The sequence below is a fragment of the Macaca mulatta genome, chromosome 5 (assembly GCF_049350105.2).
Source record: "Macaca mulatta isolate MMU2019108-1 chromosome 5, T2T-MMU8v2.0, whole genome shotgun sequence".
Lineage (NCBI taxonomy): Eukaryota > Metazoa > Chordata > Mammalia > Primates > Cercopithecidae > Macaca > Macaca mulatta.
This window is the reverse complement of record NC_133410.1, coordinates 2939830-2946598: the sequence shown is the minus strand read 5'-3', so window position 1 is coordinate 2946598 and position 6769 is coordinate 2939830.

The following is a 6769-nucleotide window of genomic DNA, read 5'->3' as shown; positions in this document are numbered from 1 at the left end:
ACCTGTAAGTCTCCTGGGCCTGGCTCCCCAGGTTTCAACTCCGCTCGTCCCAGCCTCGGGTAGCCTGCAACTCTTCTGCCCACCCCTCCACCCTGGCCTATTTCACCTTTTCCTAGGCGGGAGGAAGAGGTAGGAACTACAGCCGTTGTGGAAGTGGCTGGGCTCAGCCCCATCCGACGCTCAGTACTGCCACGGTTAGCACCGAATGGGGCTCATCACTCCTGTAAGAGGCCACATGTGGAGGGGGCTCCAGACTGGGCCAGGCTGGGCTAGGGCTCCTGACAAAACACTCATGACCTTGGGGCTGGACATCTTGATGTCCCTGATGTCCAGTTCAGCTAAAGAAATGCCTGGCCCCACACCAGACCCCGGGGACCCAAGATGATACGGGGAAGTCCCTACCCTTGTGGCTCATGAGAGGAGCAAATGGATGAATGAGCAGATGCCATAGGGTCACAGCAAGTGTCCTGTTCCCAGAGGGCCAGCTGGGGAGAGGAGCAGAGACCAGGAGGGGAGTGGAGCAAAGCCAGACGTCAGTGCTGCCCTGCCAGGGCCTGACTGCGGGGCAGGGTGTGCAGGGCTGGCCTCAGATGCCAAGATCAGAGTTGATGGAGCAGGGTCACTGCAGACAGTGTGGACGGACCAGGCGCCCAGAGAATGATCACCCATAAATGCAAGTCACCTCTGTGCAGGGCACCTCAGCCAAACAGGGGGAACAGGGTGCAGCCTCCACCTTGGGGAGAATTTGACATGTCATATTACTCCCTTCTTCCTTGCCAGTCCAACCCCAGGGCATGAGAGGAAGGAACCCTAGCTGGGGCCTCAGGGCAGCTCCTAGCAACCCATCTGAGCAAGAAGCTGCTGGAGGCTGAGGCCAGAGCCTCTGGACACCTAGGGGTTCCGCTGAGGCTGACAGGGCAGGCATGGGTGAGGAGAATGACCTCACCTGCTGGGAGGGTGTGCAGGACAGGTGAGCAGAGGTGAGGTGAGGACCCCTGGCCGGCAGGGAGCTGGGGAGCCGGCCTCTGCAGGGCACATCCGGGATAGAAACCTATAGTGACACCCCAACCACACTCACAGAACAAGGTCAAACAGCAGGGGGCTGGTCCCCTGCCACACCCATCCCCCACGTGCCATCGGCATGCCACTGATTCGGCATGCCACTGATTCGGTAGGACCCAGAACAGGCAGAGGCAGCTGCTGTCTTGGGGGTGGGGCAGGACCCTGCTGAGGGCAAGGCTGGCGGTCAGGACTGGGAGGGCGGAATCTGCTGCTGGGCTAAGGGTCACAGGCCTCCCAGCAGGGGGCTTTATGCGCAGGCAGGGACCCCTCCCGCGTCTCTTTTTCCTTCCCCAAGCCAGCAACCCCAGAGTTGTCCGCATTGATGCCTCTCCTCTCGCCCCACATCCCGTCCACCCTGAAGGTTCTGTCAGCAAAGTACACCTGGAATCCTGCCCTTCTCAGTCCCTGCCTGTCTCATCCTCCCTCTCCTGCCCTTGCCTGGCAGTGTCCATCGTTACACCAGAGGGATCCAGTCACAGTGTGAGTCAGGTCATGTCTCTTCTTCGCTCAGAACTTTCCGTAGCTCCCGCATCCCCCAAGGCAAATGCCTTCCGTCCTGGCATGGGCAGGGCCCAGACTGAGCCTGTGCCACCAACCTGCTTCCTGAGTCCTCTCTCCGTAGTCCCGCTCTGTGTTGGCCACGCTGGCCTCCCGTCTCCTCCAGTGCCTAGGCACCTTCCCACCTCAGGGTCTTTGCACTTGCCATTCCTGCCCCTAGATCACCCTTGGCCGGTGTGCCTGGGCCCTCGCTGCCCTCAGTCTGGGCTCTGCTTCCAGGGCACTGGAGTTACAAAATAGACTCCCAGAACATGATTGGTGAATGAACAGACAAAGGCCTCAAGGGGCAGCCCCAGGGAAGGAGCTAGGTAGGTTTTATTTTTGTGTTTTGTTTTGAGATAGGGTCTTACTCTGTTGCCCAGGCTAGAGTGCAGTGGCACTGCAGCCTCAACCTCCTGGGCTCAGGTGAGCCTCCCACCTCAGCTGGGACTATAGGCATCTGCCACCACACCCAGCTAATTTTTATTTATTTTTTATTTTTATCTTTATTGTAGAGGTAGGGTCTCACCATGTTGCCCAGACTGGTCTCGAACTACTGGGCTCAAACGATCCGCCCACCTCAGCTCCCAAAATGCTGGAATTACTGGCGTGAGCCATCGCACCCATCCTAGCCAGGTTTTGGGGCTGCCAACTGGGTCCCTTGTCTAGAGGACCTTGGAAGCATGGACCCTGCCCTCCCACCTGTCCCAATCCCCAGGAGTGGCCCCACAATGATACCGTGTACCACCTCACCAGGCTGCCTCGCTAGGAGAGGCAATTCCTGAGTAGGGCCAAGGCCACAGGCTGCCCTCCTGCTTCCTGGGGGATGGGAGGGGACAGGTTCCCACCCTACCTCCTCCAATCTCCACTACCTGGGGGAGGCTGGAGTCATCCTGCCACACAGTCCAGTCCCCTGGCCACACAGCCCAGCACTGGAGGGAGGGGCAGAGAGGGGCGTGGGGGAGGATGTGGCTCATGGGAAGAGGAGTTTGGGGAGGCAGGCTGGGCCTCACACGCAGGCATCAGGCTGGCTCTCAGGACAGGGCTGGGGGCTGGCATCTCTCCCAGGAGGCTGCGCTGGTGGCAGGCACTCTGGCAGGGAGGGTGGGCTGGACAGGAGCGGCCCCTCCCAGGCTCTGGGCCGTCTCTTCATCCCAGGCCAGGCCTGGCTGCCTCACGCCTTGCCCTGGGTGGGATGGGGAATGTTTTCTCCTTTGCCGAATGAGGGAAAGGAGTAGCCCGGGGCTGGAGGGGGAGCAGTGGAGGTTGGGTGGGATAGTAGGATGTGTGTGCTGGGCGAGGGGTGGAGGCATGGAGGCCTTCTCGGGTCTCAGTCAGACCCCAAGCCAGAGTTCCCTGCATGCTGGCCTCCCCTCTGCCTCCACTGCCCTCCAGCGTCATCCCGGGAAAGCCAGCTCAGTAGCATTACCCCAGGGGACCTCCCCAGACCCCCACAGTCATGCCTAGATGCGCACCTACATCCCAGGCCTCACCCACCACACTGCCCAGAACTAGCCTTCCTCACCACTCCATCCCACTCCCCAGGCTGGGGTGCCTTGAAGGCAGGGCTCTTCCAGTCGCTGTGGTCCCCAGGATGGTCCAGCACGGGGCCCTGCTCAGAAAACATCCTCAGTGGCTGGCCCCAGCCTGTGGGCTTCTAGCCAGCTGCCCTCCGTGAGTCCGTGGAGGGCGGGGCCCACAGCTAGCTCGCCCACTGCCCCTCGTGCCCGGGACAGGCCTGGCTTCCTGGCCAGCCTGAGAGCTGGTAAAGGCTGACGACGTCTGCGAAGGCTTTCTGGGGGACAATAGGACTGAGCTGGGCTCCCACAACCTGGGAGGACTCTTCTGGCAGGGGCACAGCCCTAGAGGGCACAGCAAGGGAAATAGAGCCAGAGCTCACAACAGGTCAAGGGCCAGCCAGCACCCCCAGGCCACCCGCACTCCGCAGGAGGGCCTGCCCTGCCTGCCTGGCTGCCACACCCCTAGCCCAAGTCAGCTGCTGGCTCTGTCCTCTGATTTTCTACATAAAATGAGGGTGTCAGGCAGGTCCTACTAGGAAACTCTATTTTGTAACACCAGGCCTGTGCGCAGAGGACCCAGGACCCACGCACACACTGGCTTTTCTATTTTTACATCCAGAGTCGCCTGCTCGCACCCCCGGAGCCCAATTTGGAACTTGAAAGCAGTGCAAATCTATTCCGAGGCCACTTCCGGCCCCTGCGCCGTGGGAGGTGGGTGTTTACACAACAGCCCTGCCCCACCTGCCTCCCTCCAAAACGCCCCTCTCCTGGCACTCCCCACCCCCACCACCGCCCCTGCCAGCCACGTGACCTTCAGGAATGCATCGAGGTCTGGAAGGGGAAGCCCATGTGGGGCTTGGGAAGGGGAAGCTGTGGCCTTCAACAACGGTGAGGTTCCCACGTCACCCCAAGGGGTCCCCACCTATTACCCCAGCCCAGGGCCAGGAGAGGCAGCCAGCCCTTTCCCAGCCAGCGCTGGACACTGAGACATGAGGGTGCAAGGTGGCCTGCATGACAGCAAAGCCCTTCATGACCACAGCAGGAAGGAACAGGGAACAGATGAGCCTAGGAGGCCTCCCAGGAGAGGGGACCCCAGGAGGCACTTGAGGGCTGCTCCTACCTCAGTTCCCCTGGCCTCTCCCAGGGCCCTGGCAAGACTGGGCTGCCTTGGCAGGAGTGAATGAGGGACTCACCCCACCAGGACCCAGAACTCCCCATCCTACCTGGCCACAAGTGGGTTCTGAAGGGGTCTCACCAGGCCTTCAGCTGCCTGCCCAGCCCAGGACCCAGAGGACCACTCCCTCCCCCTTCCACTTCTCCATCCTTGGGAGTGGAACCTTGGCCTTAATTCCGCACCTGTGGGTCCTCTAAACCATGCTGGCAGCCCGAAAGGCCCCCGCTGCAGCCTGAGACCATCCCTCCCCAAAGTGCCACCCTCTGCCCGATGACATGGATACTTATGTGTGAACCCCCAACGCTGTGATGCCCTACAGTGCCACCTCTCCACTCAGGGGCACCTCTGATGTGCCCAGCTCAGGGTCAGGCATGGCCAGCTGCCCTCAGTGAGCCTGTGGAGGGTGGGGTTCTATCGGCGGTTCTACTAGGGCTCACCAAGTAGCTCAGAATGGCTCTGGTCCAGTGGCCCTGCCTCTGAGCCCCCAGCCTGCGCGGCGTCTCCTCCCGGCCTCTGACCGGGGTGAAGCTGGAGAGATGAACTGCCTCACCTAGCCCAGAGCTGGCGGGAACAGCAGAAGACTCAGGACCCCAAGGGCGGGGACTTTCCCATCACACTGAGGAGGCGGCAGGAGAGTGGGGGCGGGGGTGGTGACGCAGAGCTGAACACGGTCTGGCCTGTGATGCTGTGAGGCCCAGTTGGGGATGTGCACACCCTCAGCCCTCCCAGAGCACATCCCGTGCCAGGTACAGTATCAGGTGCTTTTCACATCCTCACACCTTCTCATCCCTGAAGCCACTTAGCAGCCCGGCCAACATGGTGAAACCCAGTCTCCACTAAAAACACACAAATTAGCCGGGTGTGGTGGCACACGCCTGTAATCCCAGCTACTCGGGAGGCCGAGGCAGGAGAATCACTTGAACCTGGGAGGTGGAGGTTGCAGTGAGCCAAGATGGTGCCGCTGCACTCCAGCCTGGGCAAGAGCGAGACTCTGTCTCAAAAAAAAAAAGAAAAAGAAAAAAAAAATTTAAAAAAAGAAAGAAAGAAAGAAAAGAAAAACTTCAGATGAATTCAATTTAGCAGAGTTTATTTGGGCAGTGAAATGATTCCGAAATCAGGCAGCACTCTGAACCAGTAGAGGCTCAGAGAGCTCCATCCAACAACTTGGGCAGTCAGTATTTATGGACAGACAAAGGAAGTGACACAGAAATCGCCTGATTGGCTACAACTAGGTGCTTGCCTTCTTTGAACCTGCCTGAGTGGTTTGCAGCCTGTGATTGGCTGAAAGCTCAGCTGCTTTGATGGGCCAAAACTCAGTGACTTCTTTCAAAGAGTCCTGTGACTATAGCAAACCCTAACTTAACTTAATCTGTAAACAAACTGCAGCCTGGGAGTATATTCAGGCTGCAGTTTGTTTACAGATTAAGTTAGGTTGGGGTTTGCCATATGCTGAGGCAGCTTTAGGCCAAATTTAAGTTAATTTAACCTTTGGCTCTTTTAGTCAGCCTCTCAATTTTGAGCAATTGACTGAAACCTTGGGCACTGGCGTCACTTTCTGTCACCATCATAATGGATTTGTTTGGTCTCAGTGTGAAATTCATAATTCACAATGTCAAGTTAGTTGGATGATGATGTTTTCTTCATGTTTTGTTCCTCTAACTATGATGAGACCATTTGATGTACGAAGGATGGCTGCATACAAGCATTTAAGACACTTGAGGGGACAGTGCATCAGAGAGACTGTTCTGATGGCTTTCAGGAGGAGGATATAAGAAACTGAAGCACACTCCTTAACAGGAGGCTCTGCAAACCGACTAATCAAAACCAAACAATTCAAAATTCAGGCAATGAAGATGGTTCAACAACATTCAAGTCCCGTTGGTCAGTCTTTCTTTGGAACACAATGGTGATTAAGAACCACAATTGGATGGGCGCGGTGGCTCATGCCTGTAATCCCAGCACTTTGGGAGGCTGAGGCGGGTGGATCACCTGAGTTCAGGAGTTCAAGACCAGCCTGACCAACACGGTGAAACACCATCTCTACTAAAAATACAAAATGAGCCGGGCGTGGTGGCATGTGTCTGTAATCCCAGCTTCTCGGGAGGCTGAGGCAGGAGAATCACTGGAACCCGGGAGGTGGAGGCTGCAGTGAGCCAAGATTGTGCCACTGTACTCCAGCCTGGCGACAGAGCAAGACTCCGTCTTAGAAAAAAAAAAAGAAGAACAACAGTTGTGGGGAGATGGCGGATAGGAGGCAGGACTAACTTGTAGCTCTCACTTAGATGGTCAGAGAAGCATGTGGAGCCCCACATCGTGAACTTTTGCTCCAAGAACTACTGCAGGAACATACCAGGAAAGCCGAGAGAATCCACAGACCCTTTGAAGGACATGGATTGCTGCTGCAGGCTCCGTGGGACAGCTGAGGAACTCCAAAGACAAAGGACATAGTTTCTTGGGAGCTCTATGGCCCTGCCCA